Consider the following 13,493-nt stretch of genomic DNA (forward strand, 5'->3'; position numbering starts at 1 on the left):
TGTATTGAATGTTGCATATTGTACAAACATACAGACACAGAGGAATATCATTCAGTCTTTAAAAAGAAGGGTATCCTGTCATGTAGGCAACCTGGATGAATCTGCAGGACATTATGCTGAGTGAAATAAGCCAGGCACAGAATGACAAATACTGCATGATCTCACATACATGTGTAACATAAAAAAGTCAGACTCAGAAGTAGGGAGTAGGATGGTGGTTGCCAGGGACTGGGGTGATGGGGAAAATGGGGTAATGTTGGTCAAAGGTACAAGCTTCAGTGTGTGGGATGAATCGGTTCTGGAGAGCTGGTGCGTTGCATAGTGACTATAGTTAATAATATTGTATTCTATACTTGAAATTTGCTGAAAGTAAATTTTAAATGTTCTCACCGCACACACACAAAAAGGAAACTATGTGGTGATGGATATGTTAATTAGCTTGATTGTGGTGATCATTTCACAATGTATACACATATCAAAACATCATGTTATACACCTTCAATATACACAATTTTGTCAATTATACCTAAATGAAGCTGGGAAAAAAGGAAAACTTCTTTCTGTACCCTTTTATCCAAAAACTTCCAGAACACTATGATTAGTCTTTAATATATTTTCCCATATTACTTTAAGTTTTTCTGGTGGATAATTATTTTATAAACACTTACCTTATTTATTCCTTTACTATTCTTAATTTGCTTAGATTATATTTTTACTTTTGTTTTCCACTAGCTAGGACCTTCAATGATCCATGTATTTTTTTATAGTTATTGCTTACATAGTGGACATGAAGTAGTCGAGAGTCCACAATCCCCAATAATGGCCTGAAAGGGATCCCCAGAGGACCGTGCAGGCCTCAACCCTCAAGGCACGGTCGGCTTCTGCTTCCCTTGTTCGTGTAACTCAATGCATCTGAGACAGATGTACTTTTTACCTAATTACGTTAGCTAATGACTTTGATTTCCACATGGTAACAAATGACTGTGTAAATGTTATTATTTTTTATATTTTACCTGATTGTTTTGGCCACGTGCTGCTGCTTTTGGCATCAGGTCTGCTGGACTCCATGATCGGAGTCCTATGGAAGACTGGTTTGCACTCGCGTTTGAATTAACAGGAACGTGAAAGTTTTTCTATATAAAGTAAAGTATAAATTCTAGAATATTAAAAAGAAGAGCATTCTCTTACATGTGGACAGCATAAGGAACCACGCCAATAAAGGACAGCAGAACAAAGGACCTACTGGATCTGCACTAAGGTATAGGAAAGTCTTTCAGAATTAACTCAGAAAATTGATATTATTAACGTGACTGAAAATTCCTTCTCTTAGAATAGCAAGTACTCCCTATAAAATCTTGTTTATACTTAACTTACTTCCAGAATGGTTTATCTCTAAATTGCATAAATAGTGTTTTTTCTTTTCAAATTATCTTAAATGCTGTATTAATGACTCTAAATTAATAAGGCTTTGTAATATTTCAGCTATTCCATAATTAAACCAGCATTTTTATCAGCTTAGAATTAAAGTCTTTTAATCTTGAAAGACAAACTAAAAGTAGAAATAATTAATACAACATAAACTATATTACAGCATCACTTTCCTGATTTTTCAAGCACTATGATAGAAACAGATACTAAAAAAAATTTTTTGTTACATATGGAAAATTTGCTATTTTATGTTGCTTCTCAGCAGGTAAACATTTTCAAATGCATGTGCGAAGTAATGGAAATAAAGTAATGCTTAAAATCATTTTTTAAACTTAATCCTTTCCATGGTCTATAAATATAGATGCTAAATTTATACTTTATATAAAGAGGTATGAAGTGGTGGTAATGCAAGATTATACAAAAAGCCAAAAAAATAGTCTCAAGTGCAAACTTTCAAAAATGTTTTTAATAAATTGTATTATTTCAGTTTCAAATATGTGTGTATAATTTTTTAAAATACTTGCTAGTTATAATCATACATGAAAATAGATACTCCCAGGCATTTTTTTTGCCCATATACATATACTTCTTTTTTATTTATGAAAGTGAAGTTTCTGATTAGCCATTTTCAGGCGATTTGGCTAGGTTTACATCAGCAAGCTGAAAGAAATTCAAGCAAAGGCCTCCTAACATACGAGAATACCCAGGACATGTGTATGTGCACATTCACAATTGGATTCTCCCAGCTAAGAAACAGAAATATTTGAAGACTTTGGATGAAAAAGGATTTTTCCCCAGACTATTTAAACGAGGTCAGGAGTTTTTACCCTGAATTCCATAAATAGCACTGATCCTGGGAATCTCTGAATATGTCTCTCTCTATATATATACATATGTGTGTGTGTGTGTGTGTGTGTGTGTGTGTGTGTGTGTGTGTGTGTATAGTTTTTTATATTTAAGAAAGAGAATTCAGTGGTTTCATCAGAACCTCAGCGGCATCTATGAGCCAGGCCAGTGCAAGCGCTCCTTATCCAGAGCACTAGTCTGCACCTGCCAGCTCTCCGGTTGGTTTGACACGGTCCACTTTCCTTGCAGCCAGTGAGAAGCTACGGAACTTTTATTCAAATGGAAGAGGAAGGCATCTCTCCATGTCACCTCAAAGCCTAGACATCTTTAAAAATGTTAATATTCAAGAGTATTTTGCTTATTTGTTCTGTATTTTTGGCAAATCACAGGAATTTCCAAACAGGGAAAAAAATAAATTATGACTTTTTATTTACCACCAAATTGAACCATGGTTATGATGTGCATGCTTCATTACCCAAACGTCCAGGATAAAAGTTCCCTATCTGTTTAAAGTTATGCATATTTAAATGGCTAAATAAAAAATTGTAAGGTGAGCCCACATTTTAACTTTCTGATTATTCCTGCATGAAAAGTGATAGCAAAACTTTGTTCAATGTGACTGTTGCCAGTATTAGCAGAACAAGGAATTTGAACAGCCCTTCCCAAAAGAACAACTGAATAAGCTAAGGAAGATATCCTAAATATGTATATTAAGGCAACACAGCGGGAAAGAGATGGTGAGGAACTATGTAGCTAAGGCTCCCGAGAAGAAGAAAATCCAGAGATGCGAATCTTGTCTTGCGGTATTTCCCCGGGGAATCTGCTCGTCACAGAGGGTAGAGAGAGGCCGAGAAAATGAACACTGTGTTCCAACCACGTGTGGGACTACGAAGAAAAACCACCAGAATTCGGAGCCCATTAAGAAGGGGGAACTGATTGGAATTTTAAAGAGTAGCACCACAGAGAGCAGTTTTCAAAGTGTGGTCCATGCATCTTAAATAATTTCCCCTCACCTAAGTTCCAGAAGGAAGCGCAGAGAAACAAAATGAAGAAAAATACAGAAAAGATCTAGCACATGTAAATTGGAGTCCATGTAGGAAAACAACACGTTTGCTCTTCTTGGCTCAGCACCTCACTCCGACATCACGGCCTGGCGAGGGCGGGGGTTGGTGTTTCTCACTCCAGCTCTCCAAACACTAACTTGGCGTCTTAAATTCAATGATGGCACAAAATATCTGGAGTTAGTGCAGACCTACAGGCTAAGGGCTCAGTCCCACAAGACTGCCCCCCACTTTAGACACCATTACAGCTAGTCGGTCCCTACATTACCTGCATTTCTGTCTGACTTGGCTAAAAGTCAGGAGTTCCCATGACCCCTTCCTCGGGTTCAACATTTGGCTAGAATGGTTCACAAAACATCAGCTCACCGGAACAGAGGTCCTCCCTTCTTCTAGCAGGAGGGGCTGTCCCCAGCTTAACTTCCCACTGGAGACTAGAAGAGAGTTGGCCTTGGGGAGGCTTTGACCCACTTGGGAATCTTCTGGATGTTTGGGTCCACAGCGTTGGCCAAACCTGGAGCCACTGCCACTTGTGGGCCATTCCTTCCCTCTGGCAGAGGAATTGAACTAAACTATCACTCATCCTTTTCCACCCCAAAACCACTGCTCTGTGGTTTCCCAAGGACCAGTGAGTACTAACACCCCTTTAAGAGGCTGGGCCTTTACTGGTCTATGGCGGCAGGAACTGCCCACTCACTCAGGGGCTGTTAATTAAGCACCACATGGCACAGATTTGGGCACCAGGGAACAAAAAGTAAAAACCGCTGCCCTGTGGCACTTACATTCTAAAGGACAAGACAGAGAATCAATAAAACACATACAATGAAGTAATCCATGCAACGCCGTAGGGAGATAAGGGGCGGGGAAATGAGTGTGGGTGGGATGTTGTGGCCCGTGGGAGGAAGAGCGGAAACGTAAATCATTTAAATGGAGTTGCCAAGACAGAGCTGTCGAGCAGATGATTAGAACCATTTGACTTTCAAAGCCCTGAAAGTCGTAAGTCCACACCTGACTTACAGAACTTCTGAGGCGATAACAAGGGGTAATAAATACACTTCCAACTTCTCTGAAAACCTGAAATCCCAGACGTGTTTAAGCTATTGTTTCCAGGATTTTTGTGCGGACATTAGTTCCAGGTAAATAAACCACCTTCATAGTTTCTGTTCTTTGTGTGTCATTTGAAACAGTGTAAAGTGAATTAGGCCCCCTAGAAATATTTTATTTTAGTCAAACAAACCAGCTCTTTTAATTTCTATCTTCTGATGACTTTTTGTTGCCATTTGTAAGAGGTTCATGCAAACTGCGGTTACGTCCAGCTCTTAATACTGGGAGCCCATAGGTCCCCCATAGATTGACAAGTCTTCACAACATAAAGTTTCTGGGTATGGAAATAAATTTTAGTGAATGGAAAATTACTTATCAGAAAATCTAGTGCACATTTTCCCCATCAGCTAAATTGTTCCAAAACTTTGCAAATACAAAATGGTATCAGCTTTTAGCATCTCTAATACATTCCTTTATTGCAGACAGCTTTTGAATCACATTAAAACCACAGGATTGGAGTTGCCATGAGTTGCATTTTATCAGCACAAATGAGGGTGCTTTTTTTTGCCGTACAAATTAGGGCGATTATTTCGATTCAAGCTGTGATAGTTCTGGGGAGAATGATTGCACATATATTATTCAAAAAAAAGAGAAAGAAAGAAAAAAGAAAAGCTCACAGTAGGAATCTGCAATGCAGTGTTTAGTTTTGTTTGTGTTTGTTTTTTTTTAATCCAGCTACTTAGCAGTAATTTATTGCCCTATTACTTCCGCACTTTGCTGCATTCAGAAAGTCTATACTTGTCGTGTTTACAACTAAAGATACTCATAATCCTTTTTTGTACTGAAACTTTAAGAAAGCCATAAACCAAACTAGACATCAATTAAAAGCTGCTTTTAAATGTAAAAGACATTAAATAAAATTTTTCAAAAACTGTTCTCTTAAGTTTTCATACAGTCCAAAATTATACATTTAATAAACCCTTCAATCGGTGCTTATCCAGGCTGCATAGCTTCCTGCTCTCTGCTGAGGGGTTTTCAAAATAAGTGGATGCAGAACTTTCTGTAAAAATGCCTTTCCACACCAGGCTCCCACTAATATTTTTCAACACAAAATCAGATTAAGGGAAGTTCAGGAAGACCTGCAGCCTACATTGAAATATCTGAGTGTAGGACAGAATGCATACAATGAAATTTGTTCTCACTTTTTTACATCTAAAAGAAAGTTCTTTTTTTATAAACCTCAATAATTAAACACAATTGTGCTTTCAAATTTTTGAAACTCATCTTCTTCATGTTAATTAAATTAAAATTTTTAAATTAAACTCGAAATGAAAACTCTACCTATTCAAAGATCATTTATACTCTTGCTTCTGATCCTATTAGAAAGCCGAGGCTGAACCAGACCCAGCACAGGGCGAAACCAGCACAAAGCCAGGTTAGGTAGAGGGTTGGGTCACAGACGCCGGGGCGGCATGGGAGGGGAGGAATTCAGCCCTGGGGCCGATCGTGGACAGTGGGGAGAAGAAGACCAGAGGGTGGCCGTGAACTCAGGCAAAGATTCTCGATGCTTCCAAAGAGCAGTTTTTCTGGGGTCACTGCTGGAGATTCACTTACAACGGGGCACGTATAGGCTTCCCGTAACCCGCAGTTTTACATGTCTAGGGAGGGGAAAAAAGGAAAAATACATTTTTACTGCTAGTGAAATTAATAGAATTTGTATATAAATGTCATTTGGGAATCATTTATCTTATGCAGGCTATCCATGTGTTGTTTGATGTGTGTGGTTAATACTAATTGGGGCTAATTGATTATAACTTAGTGGTTAGAGGATCAGAACTGAATTAATGGTGTAACCAGCAGTGATTAGAAAAAAAACATGCTATTGATCAACATCCCTTGAAAATAATTCCTATAGGAATTAATGAAATTTTCATGAATGAATTCCCCAAGTGTGAGTCTGTGAAATTCTAGAGTCATTTTTCTAAGGACTTACAGTTTTTCCCTTGCAGTTTTAAAACCAGACTTCATCCTGGCAATACTTGATCATGCTGCCATGTGAAAGAATTCCTTGAACCTACTAGAGATATAAATCAAGTTTAAGCATTAATAAAAAAGAGCCACTTTCAAAGTTATATGAGATTTCCTCATATTTGAGAAGAATAGAGCAGAAATAAATGCTCTATATTTTATTTCTCACTCTAGTTTGTGTCCTTTCATTTGGGTATATTAGTGCTTTTTCAGGAAAAAAGTAAACTGAATCTTAAGAATAAAACACTAAGTATTAGGGACATTCTCATGGGGCAGAAAGATATATCAAAATAATTAAAGGTACGCCTTATTGAGATCCCTTATATGATAAACTAAACTTAGCTACCTTTAAAAAAAAAATAAGGTATTTGAATTCATTCTTCTCAAATTGAATATCAGGAGGTATCCCAACTTATGGGAAAAGTAGCAAACATATACATTATTCCACATAAGTCATAACTAGTTGAAGGTGCCCTTCAATGAGATGCCATAAATTACATCTTGAGTATGAGGGAAATTGCAATATGAATATACATAAATCATTAAAAATACAATCTGTCTTTCAAGCTATGTATGAAATGGAATGAGATAAACCATAGGACCATATTTCAAGACTGGAAAGTAACCCAGAATAATTTCCACTGGATGGAGAACAGTGACATGCTATTATGATAAAAATTTCCCCAAACTATCATTAATGTTGAGTACAAAGAAAAGATAGCAATTATTATTATTAGGTTAAATAAGAGAAATAAAAATGGCTGAGTGTGTGGTAGAGAGAGGGTAGATTAAATAGAAGGGAGTACATTTTAATTATAAGGCAAATTAAGCAATGAAACAGTTGGCAAGGGAAATTTACTTTCATTGCTATCATCAAAGCTGGCTTCAGATTTAGTAAGAAATTCTTTTAGAAAGCTTTTAAAAGGACATTGTTTACTAATTTGCCAAGTTTAGACAACCTTTGAGATTTCCTTGTAGTACAAGAGATATCATAATCTAGTTAAATATGTTTTGATATAAAATTAACTAATCTCAAGGTTTTTCCAACTCAGTTCCAAATATCTAGAGATATCCAAACATAGCTCTAGAAAGCAAGAGTTTTATGAGAAAAAAATTGACTGTTTGAAATAATACTTTAGGTGTAGGGAAAACATGGTACACATGTAAGATATTATAGCAGAAGGCAGAAAAGTCCACTAACCCACAGCCAATTATGTAATGACAAAGTTGCCTACACAGGGGCAAATAATATATGTGCTCATTTCAATCCATTGCTGAAATAAAGGATTTCTCATATGTGGAACATATATGTGTGTGTGTGTGTGTGTGTGTGTGTGTGTGTGTATATACATATATATGTGAAGAAAAAAGGCATTCATTAATTATGTAAATAGAAGAAAATAATTATTACTGGAGAAGAGAATGACTTAAAAGTATTTTAATCTGTATGAGCTGGTCATTCCCTTTGAATCTTTCAAAGATTTTTTTGCCTCTATTTCAATTTTCATCTGTCATTTCAATTTATAATTATGAAAAGAGAACATTGCTTAGTGGTTACCATAATGGGATATCATAATGAAATCATTAACAGAGAAATTTGAGACCTTGAGATGAAAAGAAATGTAAAGCACTATCTTTTAGTAATAAATGTCATAACTTAGATTGTGCCTACAGCAACTTGAAGTTTCAGTAACTGGAGACACAAAGAAAGAATCTATCATCTAATGCTTCCAGATGCCAGGTCCTCTGCTAATTGCCGCAAATAAAAGACAAGGACAGATACAGTGCCTATCTTTAACAAATGGAGGAGGCAAGCAGTAAAACCACATTACTGATTAATAACAACTGGTATCAGGGCCCCAAAGGAAAGATATGGGGAGTAAAGAGAGAATATAACTAGAGGGCTTAATGTAACTCGAATAATGATTGAAGGTGTTCCTCAGAAGATTGAAGTACTAGCAGCAAACCAGGAAAAAGGACGGGAAGAAGATACTCTAGGCAGAGAAAACTGCATGAGCAAAGGCCCTGAGCTGAGAGATATCTTAACATAGTAGAGGAAAAGAAAGAGGGTCTGGGTGGTTGGGCATAAAGCCACAGAGAAAGCAGAGCCAGATGAGTTTGCAGAGCTAAGCAGGACCTAGATCACACAGGCTTTCAAGACTGCATTGAGAATTCTGCAGTTTATCAGTCAAAAGTGTGAAGCAAGGAAGTGGCAGGATGACTTTATATGTTGCCTCAATGAGATGTTCAGCCCAAACCATCAGGCAGTTGGCCAGAAGTCTGAATTCCAGTGGCAAGAGAATAAAACAAATCCAGGCTCAATTTAATTACAAGTTAAAATTCCTGAGTGTCTTAATCTGGGAGGTGAAATACAGTAACGGGAATATTTACATGCTTTGCTAATACTCAGACTTATTCTGTGATAAAGCCAGGGATTCCAGTCACGTTCCCTGGAATCAAGGCGGAAGTCAGCAAAGAGGAGTGTGGGAAACACGATCTATGAAGTTCCGGGGTGAAGGGTGTGCAAAGGGCAGGCTGCACGGGAAGAGGCTTGGTCGAGGGGAAGAAGGTCCAGACTGAGGCATCGTACAGGCTCTCCGCCTGGTGGGAAATGAGGGTGCACGGCGAGAGAGGCTGGGGCCCGGTGAGCAAAGCACCGTCCCACACGCAGATAGTTTCCTTCCCTTCCTGAAAGAAGCAGTTGAAAGTTTGTTCTGCTGATATTCTGTTATTATTTACAAGATTATAGATGAATGCATTCATTTCCTATTGCCGCTATAAAAACTTACTGCAAATTTACTGGCTTAACCGAACACAAATTTATTATCTAACATTTCTGGAGGTCAAAAGTCTGCAATGGATTCCTCTGGGCTAAAATCAAGGAATGCAGCCCTCTGGAGGCTCTAGGTGAAAACAATTATCCTTGCCTTTTTCAGCTTCTAGAGATTACCACAGTCCTTGGATCATGGTCCCTTTCTCATATCACTTTCACCTCTGCTTCTATTGTCACATCTCCTTTGCCTCCTGCCTCTTTCTTGCACTTACAAAGACCTCTGTGATGACACTGGGCCCACCAGGTAATCAAGGATAATCCCCCGTTTCAAGATCCCTAGCCACGTCTGCAAAATCTTTTCCATGTAAGGTAATATAGTCGCAGGTTCTGAAAATTAGCATGTAGACATCTTTGGGGGACCATTACTCTGCCTACCACAATGACTTAGCCAAATTTCTGGGACTAATGGAAACATTTTACTAAGCATGCAAACTTCCCTTCTCAGAAAAGAACTGAAATGAAAAAGGCCCTCAGCAATAGTAGAAATCAGGAGTAGGAGGACACAAAGTTTCAACTCAGATTTCATCTTCCAGATGAAGCACAGATTTATTTCAAGGAGTCAGTGGTGAGATCTAGGCAGGACATTCTCAATACAGCCTGAATTAGGACAGCAGAGTTGGCAAGAAAGGGTGTACCTTGGGAAAGAAGGAGCTGATCCACATGAAATCCCACTCACTGCTATAGGTCAGTTTGTAGCCAGGTGTGCCGGGCTGCCTAAGGGAACAGTCACACCAAACAAAGCTTCTCTCTAATTTGCAATCAACATAATGCACTGAAATTCTTTCTCTGCCATTCATTCATTCACTGATCCACTCATTCAACAAATACTTAATAAGTACATCCACACCTATTGTAAGTTCCTGGGATACAGCAGTGACTAAAACAAAATATCTCCTTTCATAAAACTTGTGTTCCAGATAAGAGAGAAAGAACATAGAAAACGAATAACTTGTAATATAGTATCAAGTACACTAGGTTTTATAAAGGAAAATAATACAGAATAAGGTAATAGGGTGGGAGAGAAGAGAATAAGAGACATTTGAGCAGGAACCAAAATGACAGAAAGGGAGTTACCTAAGTGGATGGATATTCCAGGGCTAGACACAGAGGAGAGCAAGAACCGGAAACCTCTCCTTGGCATTTCCAGTAGACAGTGTGGAGCAAGTCTATCTGGGGAAGGGAAAGCAAGGGGAGAGTTGGAAGGTAATGAGGTTAGGAAGGTGTCCTAGGGTCTGATCATGCAGGTTAAGCCTCTAGATTTTATTTTAAGGCTGCTGGAACAGGGAAATGAGATCTAATTTACATTTTAAAAGGTAAGCTGCAGTTTTTCAGCTACCACAGAAGCAGTAGAGCAAGAAAAGATAATAAAGATGGTACTTTGTTGTTACAGGGTGTAAATAGGGCAGCTGTAATTAGAACTCCACTTGAATTCTGTAATGTGGAAAGGGAAAGAAAAGAAGTTTCCTTAGTCTATTTTTGCTGCTATAACAAAATACCACAGACTGGGTACAGTAAAAATTTATTTCCATGGTTCTGGAAGCTGGGAAGTCCAAGATCAAGGTGCTGACCAGACCGCTGTCTAGGAAGGGAAGCTCTCTGCTTCCAAGATGGTGCCTTGTAGCTGAATCCTCCAGAGGGGAGCAACACTATGTCCTCACATGGTAGAAGGGACGGAAGGGCAAGAGAGCACTCCCTTGAATCTTGAGTGCTGTTATGAAGGTGCTAATCCTAATCAGAAAGGTGGAGCCCTTTATGACTTTGTCACCTCCCAAAGGCCAGACCTTTTAATACTGTTTAATTGGGAATTAAGTTTCAACATGAATTTTGGAAGGGACACCATGATAGGGGACACCATCATTCAAACCACAGCAGAAGTGACTGTGTGCTTCTGGAGAGAGTGTGGCATTCCTCTTTTTCTCTGTCTATAATTTGGAGACCTTTGTATCTACAGCATTGTTCAGCTTCATAGAACTGGCCCAAAGGTATCAATGACCATACGTGCCGAGAGATGGGATTCTCCCTGACAGTGGTTCTCTATGGGGCAGAGAGGCTCTTCCCTGAGATGGGGGGGAGGAGGGGAAGAGACAAACCAAGTTGGAAGCAGTGTACTGTGAGTGGAGGCCAGACAAAGAAAGATTACTGGGTAAAGAAAGCTACTGAATGGCAAGGTAAACACAGAAAAAAGAATTTTAAAAAAAAATGCCTAAGACCAAAAATCACTAACTAGAGGAGGTACGGATCCATGTGCTGCCTTACCTTCCTGCGGCACCTGAATAAATTAAAAAAAAAAAAAATTGGTAACAGAAACTTACCCCAATCAATAATCATTTGGAAAACAATAAAAAGGACTCTGACAGTATTCAGATGTACAGTAATGTACATGATCATCTCAATAGATGCAGAAAAAACATTATATAAAATCCAGCATTCTTTCAATGTAAAAGCCCTCAACAAATTGGGTATAGAAGGAACACACCTCAAAATAATAAAAGCAACATATGACAAACTCACAGCCAACATTATGGTGAATAGGGAAAAGCTGAAAACATTCCCCCTAAGAAATGGAACAAGACAAGTGTGCCCACTGTCAGCAGTTCTATTCAACATAGTACTGGAAGTCCAAGCCAGAGCAATCAGGCAATAGAAAGAAATAAAGGGCATCTAAATCAGGAGAGAGTAGGTCAAATTATCCCTGTTTGCTGATGATGTTATTTTGTATCTAGAAAGCCCTACAGAATCCACCAAAAGGTTCCTGGAATTGATAAATGAATTCAGTAAAGTCTCAGGTTACAAAATCAATGTACACATTAGTAGCATTTCTTTACACTAATAACAGTCAAATCAAGGACTCAAGACCATTTACAATAGCTATTTAGAAAACAAAATACCTAGGAATATACTTAAGGTGAAAGATCTCTACAATGAGAACTACAAAATACCAATAAAAGAAATTGCAGATGACTCAATCAAATGGAAGAACATCCCTTGATTGATAGAATTGACATCATTAAAATGTCTATACTGCCCAAAGTAATTTATAGATGCAATGCAATCCCTATCAACATACCATCATATTTTATAAATCTAGAAAAAAAATAATCCTAAGCTTCATTTGAAACCAAAAAACAGTCCAAATAGCCAAAGCATTCTTACATAGAAAGAATAAATCTGGAGGCATCACATTACCTGACTTCAAATTGTACTGCAAGGCTATAGTAACCATAAAAGCATGGTACTGGTATAAAAATAGAGACATAGACCAATGGAATAGAATAGAGAACCCATAAATAAAACCATGTACCTACAGCCAACTGATCTTTTACAAAACAGACAACAACATACACTGGGGAAAGGAAGCCCTATTTGATAAATGGTGCTGGGAAAATTGGATAGCCACATGCAGAAGAATGAAACAGGATCCCTATCTCTTGCCATATAAAAAAACTAACTCAAGAAAAGACTTAAATCTAAGGCATGAAACCATGAAAATTCTAGAAGAAAATAAAGCAAAAACTCGTCTAGACATTGAGATAGGCAAAGAATTTATGACTAAGACCTCAAAGGCAAATACGACCACAATAAAAATAAATAAATGGGACTTAATTAAATTTCAAAGCTTCAGCACAGCAAGGAAATAATCAACAGAGTGAATAGACAACCTGTAGAATGGGAAAAAATATTCACAAACTATACATCCAACAAAGGACTAATATCCAGAATCTACCAAGAACTGAAACAAATCAACAAGAAAACAAACAACCCCACCAAAAAGTGGGCAAAAGACATGAACAGAATTTTTTTAAAAAAAGGATAGACGAGTAACCAACAAACATGAAAAAATTCTCAATGCTCAACATCATTGGGGAAATACAAATTAAAACTACAGTGAGATACCACCTTACCCCTATCAGAACAGCCATTATTAGAAATTCAAAAAATCATAGATGCTGACATGATGCAGAGAGAAAGGAACACTTATACACTGTTGTTGGGACTGCAAATTAGTACAACCTCTATGGAAAACAGTTTGGAGATTCCTCAAAGAAATAAGTGTAGACCTACTATTCAATCCAGTGATCCCACTGCTAAGTATCTACCCAAAGGAAATGAAAAGGCACTTATGACCAGTGGAACGGAACTGAAAACCCAGATATAAAACCATCCTCATATAGCCATCTAATCTTTGACAAATCAGACAAAAACATACACTGGGGAAAAGAATCTTTATTCAATAAATGGCGCTGGGAAAACTGGAT

Source organism: Propithecus coquereli, unplaced genomic scaffold, assembly GCF_000956105.1.
Source record: "Propithecus coquereli isolate 6110/MARCELLA unplaced genomic scaffold, Pcoq_1.0 Scaffold294, whole genome shotgun sequence".
Lineage (NCBI taxonomy): Eukaryota > Metazoa > Chordata > Mammalia > Primates > Indriidae > Propithecus > Propithecus coquereli.